General features: G+C 37.1%; 1 protein-coding gene across 3 annotated transcripts in view; it reads right to left on the bottom strand.

Moving 5' to 3' along the window:
* Window positions 1-4,718, bottom strand: part of Arhgap5 (Rho GTPase activating protein 5) — a 77,963-nt gene extending 73,245 nt beyond the window's left edge. For 2 of the 3 annotated variants that reach the window (XM_076850177.2, XM_076850179.2), the window contains exon 1: window positions 4,282-4,435. The gene's annotated coding sequence lies outside the window, so the exon portion shown is untranslated. Of the gene's footprint in view, window positions 1-4,281; window positions 4,436-4,659 lie in introns of those variants that run through there. The other variant, XM_076850178.2, reaches the window with a different exon arrangement.
* Between the last annotated feature and the right edge of the window lie 11,289 nt (window positions 4,719-16,007).

Below are 16,007 nucleotides of genomic sequence, written 5' to 3'. Positions count from 1 at the left end.
ACCCTGTCTCAAAATAAAAAAATAAAGAAAAAATGGGCTGTGGATGTGACTCAATGTTAAAGCATCCCTGGGTGCAATCCCTAGCACGTACGTACACACGTACGTACACACACACACACACACACACAGATGTAGAACGTAAACTTCAAGACTGTAAAACAAAGAAAATTATCCAAGAGACCATTTAATATTCTTTAAAGCATCTGAAAAGTTATACAGTCAAATAACAGGGAAGAATAGGACATAGTAGAGAAGAACAGAAATCTGCATCTTTCAATTCCTCAGATTAATAGCAATATTAATTTTCTATTTGTTATCTAAAGTCAACAATAAAGACATCAAAAGAGGAATTATCATAGCACTGGAAAGAGATGTAGAGAAAAATGGACAATTTTCTATCTGACAATGTCTAACACAGCAACTAGAAACGCAGTTACATGTATTTTTTTCTTCACCACCCCATCTATTATCCTTGCATTAATACTTTCCTAGACCTTTCAATTTGGCTTTTAGGTACAAACTAATGCTCTTACATCTTTACCTTATATTTTCATCTCACTTGCCAATTTGTCCTTACTTCCTAGCACTTCTGGTCCCAACTGTCATTAATGTACCTATATGTGCCCCCCACCACTACCCCAAATCTTTACCTACTTTTAGATACTGTCTCTTTTACCTATCTCTCTTTATAAACTAAATTTTAAATCAGTAATATACTTCCCTATATAGAGAGCTTCTATTCTGTACCAAACTGGCATTTAACATGTGGTCTCTTGATCTCACCATCAAAACTGTAAGCTCTAACTGGAGCTTTTAATGAAGTAATGTTATTCTTTTGTTGTATCACTCAACAGTGCCTAGCTGCTCAATAAATAATGTTCTGGGATTATAAAAATAGGCTAAATCTAATCTGATACTTACCATTAACTCTTCATAAGAAAAAACAGGAATCTAACCAATTGACACATATTATTCATATTTTAACTATGAAATTACAGTTATATGTAACTTTTTCCCAATTAATTAGCTCTAATATAAGGCGTGAATCCTACAGGTGGCGTCAAAAATTGACAATCTGTTCCACTTCACTGCATATTCTCAGGCACTATAATCTACAGTGAGCCATCTAAAAACAGTGGGAAAAATTTTAAAAAGACTCCTTGCTTGTCACACATTCAAATGTTAAAGCAGTAAAATTGGTGTTTAATTTCATTAAACAAAACAGGCCCTGATACAAATAGCTGTTCTCTTTTTTGCATCTTTTAGTATTGTTTACTCCTTTATAGTTACTACCTCTCCAATTAAGGCTCAAGCTTGAGCTATACCTTAATTTATCTTAATTTCCTAGCACATAGTAAGTGCTAAAGAAAATTAACCTGAATTAATGATAACAAATCTGGTTTTAATATTTTTTAACGTAAATAAACTTTTTAAAAAGTAATTCTTATATTTAAGTAATAGATAAAAATAGAATCTGCCTTGGTTTGGCAAGGTTGTTCCTAAGAGGAAGTCTCTAGGCATTTAAGGAAAAAACCAAAGGGAACCAAGAAACAGAATTTGAAAATCATTTAAAGTTCACACTTAAAATTCTTAGCATATTTTAAGTGTGAACATATAACTATTTTTCTTAATTTCTAATACTGTTTTTCCTAGTTGGATAAAATAATCCACAAAAGTCTACACATAAACAGATAAGAGCTTCATTACTCAAATTACCAAATGATGGATCCTTTATCAAATTTTCTCACAGTTCTTTTAGAAATCAAATTCTGCTGATAAACTTTAAATGTATATTACAGACCTCTTTCAGAAACCTAGTATTACTAAAACAGAACAATGCTTCTGGAATCAATTATCTGCATCCCTTCTTGATGTATAAAGAAAAAACAATGGAATCTTAAAGCCCAAATAGTACCTGTGGAACTTAAGTTGTGATAAAACTTATTCAGTAACTACTAAGAAAATCTCTATTATGCTATTTCATATTTAAGCTGTGAAAACCAAGGCAACACTTACCTTACATCCTAATGCTGAAAGTACAGTCTTAATGAAAAATACTTTTTCTTCAATTAAAAAACTATTACTCTAAGCTGCACCATAACTTCAAATCCAAAAAAGGAAAGCAAATATTTTATTCACTAGAAAATCTGAACTTTCAAGGTCAAAACAATTCATTTTCTCCAAGAGTGTGTGTTTACTAAATTTACCTTTCAAACAAAAAGGGGGAGAGGAGGAGAGATGGTTTTCAAAACATTTAGGGTAAATACCTTATGACAGAATTAAGATATTAAATTAGTAATACATTTTTTGAGTTGCTAAAGTAGTTTAAATGGAGGGATACTAAAAAAAAATTGATAAAGATAACAATTCTGTAACTATTCTTAGTATCAAAGTGTAATCAATCCCACTACCAATATCTCTTAATAATTCATATACAAAGATTTGTAAAGAAAGATGCTGATCTGGGTTAAAAAATGTAGCCTATGCAAAATTATCAAATCAACAATTACTTGTAATCTATACTCTGATTCTGTTTTGAGTCAATCAGATCCATTACGCTATTTCTTGAAAGGCAAATATTATGCATTCCAACCTTTCAATATTTTTAGTCATAAAGTGTTCCAATGCCTTTGCAAGTCTTTGGTGACCCAAACACTCTCTTCCTCTGCTCTATTTACCAGATTCTAGAAATGTGGGTCAATTACAAAAAATAGATGAAAGAGCAAAAAAAAGAGAGAAAGTAATTTAAAATGGACGCAACATTTGCTCTGGAAAAAAAAATATGTAGTAGGTTACCTACACCATTAGTATGTATATTTTAAAACAGTGAATAAGAATACCATTTTATATTAAAGTACGAATAACTGGAATCTGTAGTAAAATATTTCCAAACACATTTTACTAGTCTGCTTTAAACCAAAATATCTTTCCTAATAGCTGCCATCTAGATGAAATTTTTGCTAGAAGTAATTTTAAATGTAGATTTAGAGAAATCTTCCAAAAAGTGAATGAGATCCTCAATACAAATAAATATTACCTAAAATTCTGTTCGAACAGAACACTGGTTTGAGATTTAAGTGGAACCGGCAAACCTCCTCCCTCCCCCAACACCTGTAGAAGGCAGCACATGCAAAGGCTCGTTAATACAGAGGTATTCTACTGTTTTACATCCGAACATTTAAAAAATGTTGTCACTATCTAAAAGGAAAAAAGTAAATTATCGATGTTAATATGAATTTTAAAATGCGCGCACAAACCCAGGTGTATGGCTATTCTGGTGTAGATTTAAAGCATTTAAATTCCCATTTTCTAAGTATTGGTCCAAACTGCATTTCTATCATATGGTAAAAGTATAAGCGTCTTCCCTCCAACTTTCTTGGAATTTTACTAACCGTCCGAATAGTCTGCCCTTACTTGCGAACACCTTTCGGTCTCAGCTACACTCACAGCCTCCACCTCACTTGCATTTCTAATAACACTGTAGAGGGAGGGTGTGAGTGTGTATTTATGTGTGGATAAGTGTACGCGCGCTCCCGCGCAGCTCCCCACCCCCACCCTGATACTTTTCTTCAGTGGAAACAGGGAGAATCTAGAGGTTATTCTACCGAAAACTCAATAGCAAAGCCCCAACCTTACTAAGACAACCGACTGGACTCCGTGTTTTCGTTGCGCAGTGCAACTTCTCACACCCTACCCCAAGCTGAAGCAGCAGAAGGGAATCTGAAGAGAACCCAGGGAGGAGTCGGGGAGATAAGGAAAAAGTGAAAGGGCCGATCCCTCTGAAAGGCGTTTAAGTTTGCAACCGAGATCTTGTTTCCGCGAATCTGCGCCCACCCCGCTCCCTCTTCCAGGTGGAACTCGTTAACAGCAGCAACCCAGCCAACAGACACCGCCACCTTCCTTCCCCACGTACCCTCCCAGACCAGGGCAAGTCAGGGCGGCGAGCGAGAGCGGACGCCTGGCGGGGCCGCCGCGATCCCGGGCCACCACCAGGCCTCCGCCGACCCCAGCCCCGTCACCTGTGGAGAAAGCGCCCCCTCCCCGGCCTCTCTGCCCTTCAAGCCGACCGTATCCCCGCCGCAGCAGCCGACCCCCGTCCGGCCTGCAAGAACCGAACACGGCGCCGGGCTCCCCTCCGCGGCCGCGGGGCCCCAGCCCCCCGAACTGGTTACAACCGGCGGCTGCGACCGAGCGGGGCAGCAGGCGGCGGGAGGGTCCCTGTCGGGAAGGGGAGGGGAGGGGACGGGCAGGCCCGAGGAGCTGGGGGTTGCAAGGTCCTACCTAACAACGTCGGTCTCCTCCGGCTCCTCCTCAACGGCAGCGGCCCCGGCGGTGGCGGCGGCAGCGACATTCCTGGGGAGCGCTCCTGCCGCCGCCGCCTCCTCCTTCACTCAGCTCGCCTCTCGCCCCCGGCGCGCTCACCGAGCGCCGCGTCCCTTCAGCCACCTCCTCCCGCCCTCCCCAATACACACGCCCCGAAACCCAGAGCCCTACGGCTCCCGCAGCCTGGTAACCCACCCGCCCTCCCTCCCAGCCACCAGCGGCGGCCCCGTTCCCTCCCCCCTTCCCCAGCGCCCGCCGCCGCGCCGGGCTCAGTAATGGCGGCCACTCGGGCTCCCTCGCGCTGACGGATCTCTCTCCCTCTCTCCCGAACTTTACCTCAGCATCTCTCCCGGCGCGCACCGCCAGAACGCACGCGCGCGTGCACAGCCACACACCCGGCCGGGGGCGGAGCGGCGGAGCAGCCGGGACGGGAGACGCGGGCGCGCGCGCGCGCGCCCCCAGCCCCACAATCCCCCGCCCCCGCCGCCCCTCACCTCGCGACGCCTCCCGCGCCGCGCGCCCGGCTCGGCCCCGCCCCTGCCCTCGTCTCCCGGGAGCCTGGGAAGGCGCGAGCGTTGGAGCCAGAGGGAGGGGAGCGAGCGCGCGGGGCGCGTCCTCGCCGCGTCCCCGCTCCCCCATTGGCTTCTGCCCCTCCCCCTTCTTCCTCCGCCTCTCCCATCCATTGGTTCCCTCTCCTACTCCATTCCTTCTCACCTTTTCCCTTCTACCCATTGGCGTGAGTATTTTCCCTTAGCTTTCCTCTTTCTCCGTGTTCTGCTCCTCCTCGGTCCCATCCTCCACGCTTTAGAAGCTGCATGCCGTGCGCTGTAGTCTCCGAACCTCCCCTGCTTTCTCCCTTTCCTTCGTTTCTGTTTCTGGCCATAACTCAGAACAAACCGCAATACTGAAAAGGAGCCTCATGTTGTGTTTGCCGTTGTAAAAAATGGCACGGGCACTGAATGCTTCTCGATAAATCCCTCTATGGTCTCTGAGCATTAAAGAATGCAAAGGAGGAAAATATGTGTCCAAGCTCGTTCGCAGGGGCATGTTCGCGTGTGTGCTTCTGGGTGTGCTGCCAGTTTTCAGCTTGGAGAATTGCTCGCCAACTTATAGACATCACCCTCCTAGGACCTGGTGCCACGCTCACCCCAGAAACCAGAACTCCTGAAGGGCTAGAAGAGACCATTTCTCCTACACGGCACGGGGGCGCAGGCCCTTGAACCAGTCGGTTCTTGTGGAAGTTGAGGAAGAGTGGGTTAATTTAGGATGCAAAAGACCCCAGCTCACACCACCAGCAGCCCAACTTTAAGAACTATCGACCACTTGGCTTTTATTATACTGCTTTAAATATATTCATTATTTTTTGAATACTGGTTTGGGGGTACACTGGATTTTCCATGTAGTTTTTATCTGTGCGTTGACATTGAATAGTAGAGGGAGAAAGAATGGTAAAAATTAATGCTTTCCTCTTACCAATAAAGAAACTGAGGTCCTGTGACTTTCCCAAGGTCATCAGACTCTGTCTTACACAGAGGTCTTAAAATAGTTGTCAGTAGATAAAAGAATGATCAAAAACACTAATCTGCCCCAATTCATTGTAAAGTTTAAAAGAAAAAAGTAATTTGGAGAGAATTTCTCTTTGGAGAAAGATTTATATCCTGCATTGAAAATTGTTTATCATCAGTGAAGTTAACATATAAAAAAAAGTCTCTGAAATTCAAGTTATTCTTTATTTCTTGTGTTACATAAGATACTGAAGTTAGCCAAGGTTGCTTTTTAGTGTTATAATGGTGCAGCTGCTGCCAACCAGAGTACATTTACGGTCTGTCAGTAAAGAAAACAAAAACTGCCTGTTGGTAAAAATCTGTTAGAAAATATTTGTCAGTAAATCTGTCACAATATTCCAGCAGAAGTTCTGTTCGTTTGTTCCTTCCCCCTGCCCCACTACTCTCCATATTTCTCAAAGGTAAATTTATTAGCAGAAAAGGCATTTCTAATTTCTCTATGTGCCTCTTACTCCCTATAATTCCTTATTCCAGCCACTCCCTTGCATCTGAATGTTACCAAGCAGATTTAAGACTGGTTAAGGTCTGTAGGTACTCCTTTCTTTCAGGTACAAATGATAAGCAAGGAAAAATACACTGGAAAAAACTTTCAATGAAAATAAACACAGGGAGAAAGAGAAAAAAAGAGAGAGAAGAAAATTGGGGAGAGGGAGGGCAAACCACCAAAATGTGCTACTAATCCCATTGGTATTCAACCACTTATATAGGTTGGAAAGTTAATGCATTAAAATGCATTTTTTTTTGTATTTTTGTACTGAAAGTCCATAAAATACATAAGCCAATTCAAAGTCATAACCTTATTTAATGTTAAGTACTATATAAGTGGCCACCCTAGAGATAATTTTTAAATTATTTCCTAAATAATTAGAAAAATTTTAACCATGAACATATATTATTATAAACTGAAGCTAAATAAGTCAGGGTGTTTAAAAGGAACATTGAGATAAAAAAGATGTAGTTTTCAATTATAGGATTTTAGAAATTTAGGATTTTGTTTCTTATTAATAGTCTAAAACTACAAATAAACTACAATTTGTATTATTTTTATGTTACTTACTTTTTCCAAAAAATAAAGTTCACTGTTTTCTATACCAATAGAAATCTGAAAATGGGAATTGGGAGCCAAAAATCTGTGGTTGCTTATGTATCTACAAATAATGGCGGGGGGGTGGGGGGGGTGGGAGATAAATATCATCTTTTAAAGTGTATCAGGAGTCACACCTCACAGCCACACCACACTTTAAAACATTACCCTCCCCACTCAAAAGGGAATATTTTGGGAAAAATAAGAAGTTTATTCTTTATACACATGCAAATATTGGGGAGAGATGGAATAAATATTACCAAGCCTTCTCATATCAGCTATTCTTCTTATCTAGAATAAAAAATTTAAGCACTTTTTGTGCTGTACTGGATAATTAAAATCACCTGAAGCTTTGTTCTTCGTTTACTTTGAAAAAATTGGCAGAATAAGATTTCAGTCAGGCAGTTTAGGTTTTTAATTTAAATACTCTTCTCCACAAATTTCTGCTTCTTCAACATATCCTAATAAAATATTAATATGCATGGTCTTTTTGGATCAAAAGAGGTGACAGTCATTTAAAAAAATGTTATAATTCCAGCCTTTACCATCAGGAGTAACACTGCAATATTCAAATACATGAGTGTGATGTGGCTTCCAAAGAACTTACCCTATAGAAGCGGCTACACCCTCTGCTGGAAACCTTTGATTACAACAACTTTGGCTTCTGTAGCCTCAAGAACACAAGAAGTCAAATATAGGACCTTTCCACTTACGACAAAATCCACCAATATTTTTGCCTGATACAAGACAGGCTTTTGAGGAACAAGCTATCTCAGAATGTCACCTTGATTACTAACAAAATATACAAAAAGTTGGATAATAAGGATGTAAGTAAATACTCAAAACAGTTGTAAGATTATTTATTAATTTCCTGTTGCTTTTCTCATTTCCATCCCCTACTCTATCTCCACCTCCTGCCTATAATTCTCTTCCTCCCTGTCTTGAACAGTTAGGACTACTCAGGTGGGGAGACAGAGTAATATGAAGTGTTATTCTTGCAGGTAGGCAAATCATGATGTCCCCAGAACCACAGCAGCCATTTGCTGAGTTAAGGTGCTTAAGGGCTTTCCTCAGATTTGTATTATGGCTATCAATAGTTTCAACATGGAAAAAAGGGTGATAATTATGTCTTGGCTGTTACAATAGGAAATATTTTGATACAAGTTAAGGTCATTATGAGTAAGGTCCTAGAACAGGAGGAAAGTAAGTAATGCATTGACCTTCCTGGCACTTTGTTCCACAGAACCTTGTTTTCTTGATTTTTCCAGAATTGTATTTTCAATCCCAAAGATGGTATCATGCTCATGCCACTCTGGTCCTAGGACATAACTAAAATAGTGAAAGCAGCACTACATTTTAAAATAGTATTTTATGAAGATTATTTGTAATGCACACTCCTCTTAAAGGAATAACAATTCATTCAGGTCCCACCAGCACAAATACTTTAATTAGACAAAAATCTTCAAGTTATTTCCTCTCACAAAAGGAGGTATTGTTGGGCCATCTGGACCCTCCATTGAGTTTTTATGAAAGATCACAGCTTGAATTTAATCAACCTCAATAAGGTTAACCCAATAAAGCTAAAAAATAATTGCAAGGGTTGCTAACTGAAGGATTTGAATTCTCTCTTTGATATTGTCACCATGGATATTTGTAAATAATTTCAATGGGAAACATCCACGTGTATTGCTTGACTATTTAAGACTATTTAACCATATGAACATAATTTTGATTTTTTGTGAATTTATTCTCACTCTGTTTTGACAAAATTTAGGTCGTGAGTCTCTCTATATAGGTATCACAAATATTAGGCTCTATACAGTGGCTAGAAGATTGTTAGTAGAAAACTCAACAAATGTTTGATAATACTATGAAACACTCTAGGTTTTATGGATTCCTGTGAATTTATTGCTAACAGAAGAATTTAAATTATGTTTTGAAGTAACAGCTTAGATAATCACTTTGGGAAAAAATAAAATCATTTAAAGAAATTGCTGAATTAGCCTGCAAAAGATGAATTAGATGTCCTTCCCCAAGTACAGCCCACATTCTCCACATAGCATCTGTCTAGTAGGTAAATATGAATTTCTAGCAACAAATAACTCTGGGTCTGAAACATCAGGGAACATTTTTAAAAACTGATGCAGTGTAAGAGCTTCTGCAATCAACAATAAAGGTGGTTAATCACTCTGCAATTAAGCCTCTGTCAATTTTCCCTATTATTATAAACTATCGTGGATGGTAAATATTTGCCTTGCCAATCCATGCTTCTGCATTTCTTCAGAAAGTCAAAAATATCATGGCTATTTTTCTAGCTCAATAAATATATCCTTCTAAATCTTCTATACTTCTCAAATCACATGTGATCTTTCTGACAACACAGCTTCTTTCATATACATCTATTAGTAAGGAATAATAATACTCATCTTCTCTCTCCAGCTAAGCTTCCCACGCCTCTTCTGCATAGTCCAGGACAGGGCTATGTCATTACTTCATTTGTTTTGAGCTCTAGTTCCTATAGCAATGGACATTCAATAATTATTTTTTATTCTTTTCCACATGAGTATTTACATTAGGAATTCTGAGATTTTTATAAATGTAATGGAAAAATTTATAAAGAGCAACATGTATCTTATAATCCAAATCTTATAAAATTAAACATAAAAGGAAGCAAATACTTAAATAAATCAATATTTAAATTAAGTATTTGTATTTAAGAAATTTATATTTATTGAGGTAGAAAAAATAGACATAATATTTTATGTGGAAAAAAAAAGTCAGGCTACAGAGCAATAAAGGCTGATTTTTGTAAAAATAAAATGCTTAAAAACAAGACTTGAATTTTATTTTGGGTTTTGTTTACTGTTGTGATCTTTAGAAGTCATTGAATTTCCCTGAGCTGAAGTTTCCTCATCCACAAAATGTTCCCTTTACCACTCTAACATTTTTTTTTAATTTATTTATTTTTAATGAGGTGATGAGGATCGAACCCAGGGACTCTCACATGAGAGGCGAGTGTTCTACCACTGAGCCACAACCCCACCCTCCACTCTAACATTTTCTTCTTTTTGATTTTATTTTCCAATTTTTTACAATTAACATATTATTTTCTTATTCAACAAAAAATTGGGTTTTATTGGGGTTGAAAATTGAGGCAGACAGTGCATAAATCAAGATAAGGCAAACGTCTTAAAGCAACTAAACTGCCTACCATGTATATCTTTTCATTTTTCTCTTTTAGACTTCCCTTTTCCCCTTTCTCTTTTTTCTCTTCTTTCTCTTCCTTTAGATGTTTTTTCCTCCTTTTTTTAAATTTATTTTTTTCCTCTACTGATTCTCTATCTTTTCTTTCTTAAATATCTCTTAGGCCTTTTTTCTTTTTTCCTTCAGGTACTGGGGATTGAACCTAGGGGTGCTTTACCACTGAGCTATATATCCCCAGCCCTATTTATTTTTATTTTCAGATAGGGTTTCACTAAATTGCCCAGTCTGGCCTGGAACTCTAGATCTTGCCTCAGCCTTTCAAGTAGCTGGGATTTCAGGCATGAACCACTGCACTAGACTATTGCACCTCTTACGGTCCAACCTGGGTATTGCTTAGTTCTGTTTGCGGCAACCTGATATCTGGAATGAAATAGTCTAAGGGCTAAGACTTAACTTTTGTGATCTTCAAAAATCATTGAATCTCCCTGAGCTGCAGTTTCCTTGACCATAAAATTGTCCCTTTGCCACTGTAGCATCATTTAGTTGAAGTTATTTTGCAAGGTTAGCCCACACACCAAGCTTCCCTTTTTCCTGGTTTACACTTAATTAACACTGAGCACCACACCCAGGACAAAACTCAGTTTTAGCTTTCCTTTTGGTTTTGTCTGGGGTCCTTACTCCATCCCTCCCACAAAGATTAAAACAAACAAAACAACATAACAAAAAGTTTCATCCTTATGAAACCAAGTAAATTTATGTTCAATCAAATCCCGGTCCTAAAATCTATTTCATTAGGTTTGAATTTTCAGACTTCCTGGAACAAACTTGTCCCCTTCATGTTATAAGATCACTGGCTCTGTACCTTCTTTGGCAAAAGATTGCCTTGTATGTTCTAAGCCTACAGTTCTTTAAACTCCCCAAATTTACTGATTACTTTGCCCCCTAAGCAGTGCATCCTAGAACATCCAGTAGCCCATATTGGGACTTAATAACTCTGTTTAATAACCTATTCAGGCCACGGCTTTTCTCCCTACTGCCCATTTATGGTCAATCTTGTTTCCATCCTTAGCTCCACATGACCACAAATCAACTTTCTTTCTTTAGAGAAAGATCTGTCCTATTCTGGACATTTCTTATTGATGGAATCATACAATATGGTATCTTAGGATCTGGCTTCTTTTACTTAGCCTAATACTTCTGAGGTTCATACATGTTTTAGCTTGCTTTGGCACTTCGTTCCATTTCACTGCTGAATAGCATTCCATTGTATGAATACACATTTTTTTTTTTTTTTGTATTTTGTTTTATCCATCCATCAGTTAATTGACATTCAGATTGTTTCTATCTTTGGGCCATTATGGGTAATACTGCTACAAATAACCATGTACAAAAGTTTGTATGGACATAAGTTTTCATTTCTCCTGGCTAGATTCTTATTATATAGAATTGATAGATCATATAGTAAATTTATGTTTAAACTTATAAGAAAATATCAAACATTTTCCAAAGTGGCTGTATCATTTTATATTCCCATCAGCAATGTATGAGTGTTCTAGTTTTTCTACAATCTGGCCCACACTTATATTGTCTGCTTTATTATATCCATTCTAGTATGAATGAAGTGGTATTTTATTGTAGTTTGAATTTACATTTCCTTGTATGATAAATGGTGTTAGCTTATTTTGATGTGCATATATTTGGCCACTGGTATCTCATGTTCAATAATATGTCTTTTCAAATCTTTTGCCCATTTTTAAACTGGGTTTTTGTCTTATAATTGAGTTGAACCTCACTGGATATTAAGTTCTTAGGTTGAATTTTCTAAACAAATCCTTAAAACTTCTTAATGCACTGTTGACTTTATTTTAATATTTTTCCTGCAATACTTCCTAAGATTAATTTCCTTGCATTTTTTTAAATACTTCTTTCCCTCAACTTGCATAAATTTTTAAAAGATTTGTCTTGAAGGAAAATACTCCTTTAGTTTATCTTAATTTAGTTTACTTTAGCAATATGTAGTTGTTTAGACTTTTTCTCTCTACTTTTTCTTGCTCAAACAGGATAGCTGAATACCAGTTATGGATATCATTATTATTATTGTTACTTTTTTAAAGAAATAATATACTCATTTTATCAGAAAATCTATGTAGACTATTAAACAGGGACCAATCTGTTCCCTGATCCACTTATTATTGTAATCTCCATCTCAATAACACGAGCCTTCAGCAGGACTTTTGAGGCATATCTATCAAAAGTGAGAGAGACTACAACTAACCTTCTTCTTGGTGTCTAACTCACTTTCAGAGTAAATGAACTCCTGTAATCCCAGCAGCTCAGGAAGCTGAAGCAGGAGGATTGAGAATTCAAAGGCAGCCTCAGCAAATTAGTGAAGCCCTAAGCAACTCTCCAGACCCTGTGTCTAAGTAAAATATAAAAAAGTGCTGGGGATGTGGCTCAGAGGTTAGGTGCCCCTGAGTTAATCCCTGGTACAAAAAAAAAAAAAAAACATAAATATAAAAAATTAAGTTAACTCTTTTAAGTAGTGCAATTTTAGAGTAGTTCAAAGTGATCTTTTCATTTGATATCTCAGGATATCACCATGCCTTTTAATATTTTGCTGTGCAAGGCAACTTCTTGGCCCCAAAGAAATCATGTGCCACAGTGATTTAGGGATTAGAAAGAAAGAGGTTACTGCAGTTTGGATACTCACTTCTGATTTACTATGTGTACATCCGCAGTGAGGCCTGCGGGTTCATGCTACTGTGGTACATATCCCAAGTGTCATCCTAATTCTGATAAAAGAGGTCTGGCTTTGACAGTGTTCTGTATGTTTGCCGTGTAATGGAACAGGCTACTGACAATTCTTAGAATTCACCTGAGGGTAAAACTCTTAACCCACCCCAATCATCCCATCAGTTAACTCACTATAATCCACTGCCACAGCCCATTGTTTGGATAAGCATTTTTAGCTAAATCACCAGAATAATAGGTATTTGCAAAAATGTTTTCTGATCAGATACCATTATATACACCTGCAGCTTAGAACACTGGCCTATCAAACTTTCCTAAGATATAGTGAAGACTGTAAATTTCTAAGAGGGTGTGTCCTCATTTAAAAATGGATGGAATCTTCATACAAAGGAGACACATTTTAGGAATACTGACAACCTAGAAAGTCAGGAACTCTCCATTAGTTATAACTTTGATATGGATCTCAGTTTTAGTTTTTCATTTTGTTAAGAACTCTTATTGTTTAAAAGTGATATGTATTTCATATTAGCTACTTATAGGGTAATTATTTCTAGTTTACTCTACCTGAGATTTTATATATTCTGGAAATTCCATATGACCCCAATTTGTACAAATACAAAAATATTAATATGTATTTTAATAGCCTGGAAGGAAATATACCAAAATATTAATATTAGCTATCTCTTGAGAAATTTTCTAAATATAGATACATGTATATATATTTATTTTGTACATGTTATTATATAAACAATATGTATTATTTATATACTAATATTTTAATTTTATTACATATGATATATTAATTCATATATGTTAGTTTTACACATTTTTGTATATATTCACCTTACATTCTCATATACACTTGTGTATGTATGTGCATACTTTCTTAGAATTTAAAAAAGAAGGCATTTTTTAATCTGCACATGCTAATCATGTCTTTTCATTCAAAACATTCCTTAAAATTACACTGATTGGTACTATGCAACACAAGCTTTAACTCTGAGGTAGACATTCTCTTTAGAGTAGTACTTTGAGACATTCTCTCATTTAATAACTATCAATTTGCACTCACTCTGTGCCAAAGACTGTGCTCAAGTTAGATATAGAAAAATGAAAGGCATAATTTGTGTCTACAACAAGATCATTTCCCGCCCTAGGATTGAATCTTAACTACAAAGTAGGCCTATTGATTACATTTTTTAGTGACGAGCAAATGATTCTTTCAATTTCTGTCACATTATAATAGCTTCATCACTTGTAATTTCTCACTTTAAATACAACAAGCATGATAAGATAGACTTTTGGAGGGCGACAAATTTGAATGGATAATACTTTCTCCTTTATCAAACTGACCAACTAACTTGCTCAAAATCACTTTTTTTTCCAAACCATTTGTTAAAGACTATTTTTATTAGTTGTTGATGGATATTTATTTATTTATTTATTTATTTATTTATTTATTTATTTATTTATTTATATTCAGTGTTGAAAATTGAACCCTCACACATGCTATGCAAGTAAGTACTCTACCACTGAGTCACAAACCCAGCCCCTCAAACCAGTTTTCTGATTAGGGTGTTTTCAAAGCCCACATTCTGAATGTCAGAGGTACTTTGCATCAACTGTGTTATTTTTCTCTTCTATTGTCACATTTGTAGTCTTGTGGTTTGGGTTTTTTTGTAGTCTTCAGGTTAGGGCCCTACCACCAGATGACACAGGCCATTCTGAGACTGAGTGAAGTCTTGTTTTAACTGGCATACAACTGTTTTTGTTTGGGTTTCTGTGGAATTTAGCAGTCTGAATCTCATCCAAAATAAGGGCATTCCACAAATTCCGTTTCAAAAAAGCCATCCCTCCCTCATATACTGTTTCCATTTCCTTCAATGTTACTAAACTTTTCACAGGGCATTCCAAGGAATGTGATAAAGGGAGGTGTTTTGAGACAAGGGAGACAAAATTCTTACACAGCAAGTTTTCTTGGTGGTATTAATAGAAGTAGCAGCAGAAGCAAGTAGTCATAGTAGTTAAGAAAATAAAGTCATAATACAGTTAAATACTTAAATCACTGACCCTTTTAAATAAATTCAGAGATTCCAGAATTAAAAACAATATTTGTACATATTAGATGATTCAATGCAAATAATATTTATAATCTTTTAGCAATATGTGTTATTTCTAAAATTGATTAAACAAGAACTAGATTTTTCTGGGTGGCCAAATTGTTAGCCTAAAAATAAATCTTACTTTTTCTTTCAAATACAAAAATTGATTTGCACCCCAAGTATTTTTAATGCAAAGAGAAACTGAGGGACAGATTCTAGAGTGGAGGCCTTAAAAAAGATCTGGGTTTTTCTCTGATATAACATTACTCCTATTGGCATCTTGTTTCTTGAGAGATACAGCTAGTGGCAGCTCTCCATATATGGAGACTCAGTCTATTTTGACATGCTGGTAAAACTCATGAAAGCTAATGGGGACAAGGAACATACATAAGGTAAGCATGAAACCTACTGAATATAATAGCAGAGAAAACACTAAGAACATTCTGACTGTGAATGCCCGTTGATTTGTTGAATGGTAATAAGGTTTGCATTCCAGCACCCTTGTCAAGGTTTTGGAGGGAAAGCCTTGGCACATTCAAACTCTGCCTTTGTGCAGACTCTTGGTGGAATGTTTTGATCTAGTGATGTGCTGCTTTCTCTACATTGAGCACAATTTAGTACAAATACTTCTGAGTGCTCTGATTTTATGGGAAATACACACTATAAGAGTTGAAGTAACTTGGATTCTTTTGCTTGAGAAAAGGAAAACTATTTTTTAAGCATATAAATGAGGCAATGAAGAATGAATAAAAGGAAATGAGCTTACACAGCCATAGTTAAAAAGAAAGATGATGTCCTTACAGTGCTGATTTTTTAAAATTCTGTAAGGCTTTGCAGGCTTCTGTAGAGGTGTTTAAAAATCAGAGAGATTAGTGATGTTGAACATTAATTTTCATGTACCTGTTGATTATTTATGTCTTTTGAGAAATGTGTTATTAGCTCATTTGTCCATTTTTAAATAAGATTATTTGTTTTTTT

The sequence above is a fragment of the Callospermophilus lateralis genome, chromosome 3 (genome assembly GCF_048772815.1).
Source record: "Callospermophilus lateralis isolate mCalLat2 chromosome 3, mCalLat2.hap1, whole genome shotgun sequence".
NCBI lineage: Eukaryota > Metazoa > Chordata > Mammalia > Rodentia > Sciuridae > Callospermophilus > Callospermophilus lateralis.
The sequence above is the reverse complement of the archived record's forward strand: the minus strand, read 5'-3'. Positions and strand labels throughout refer to the sequence as shown.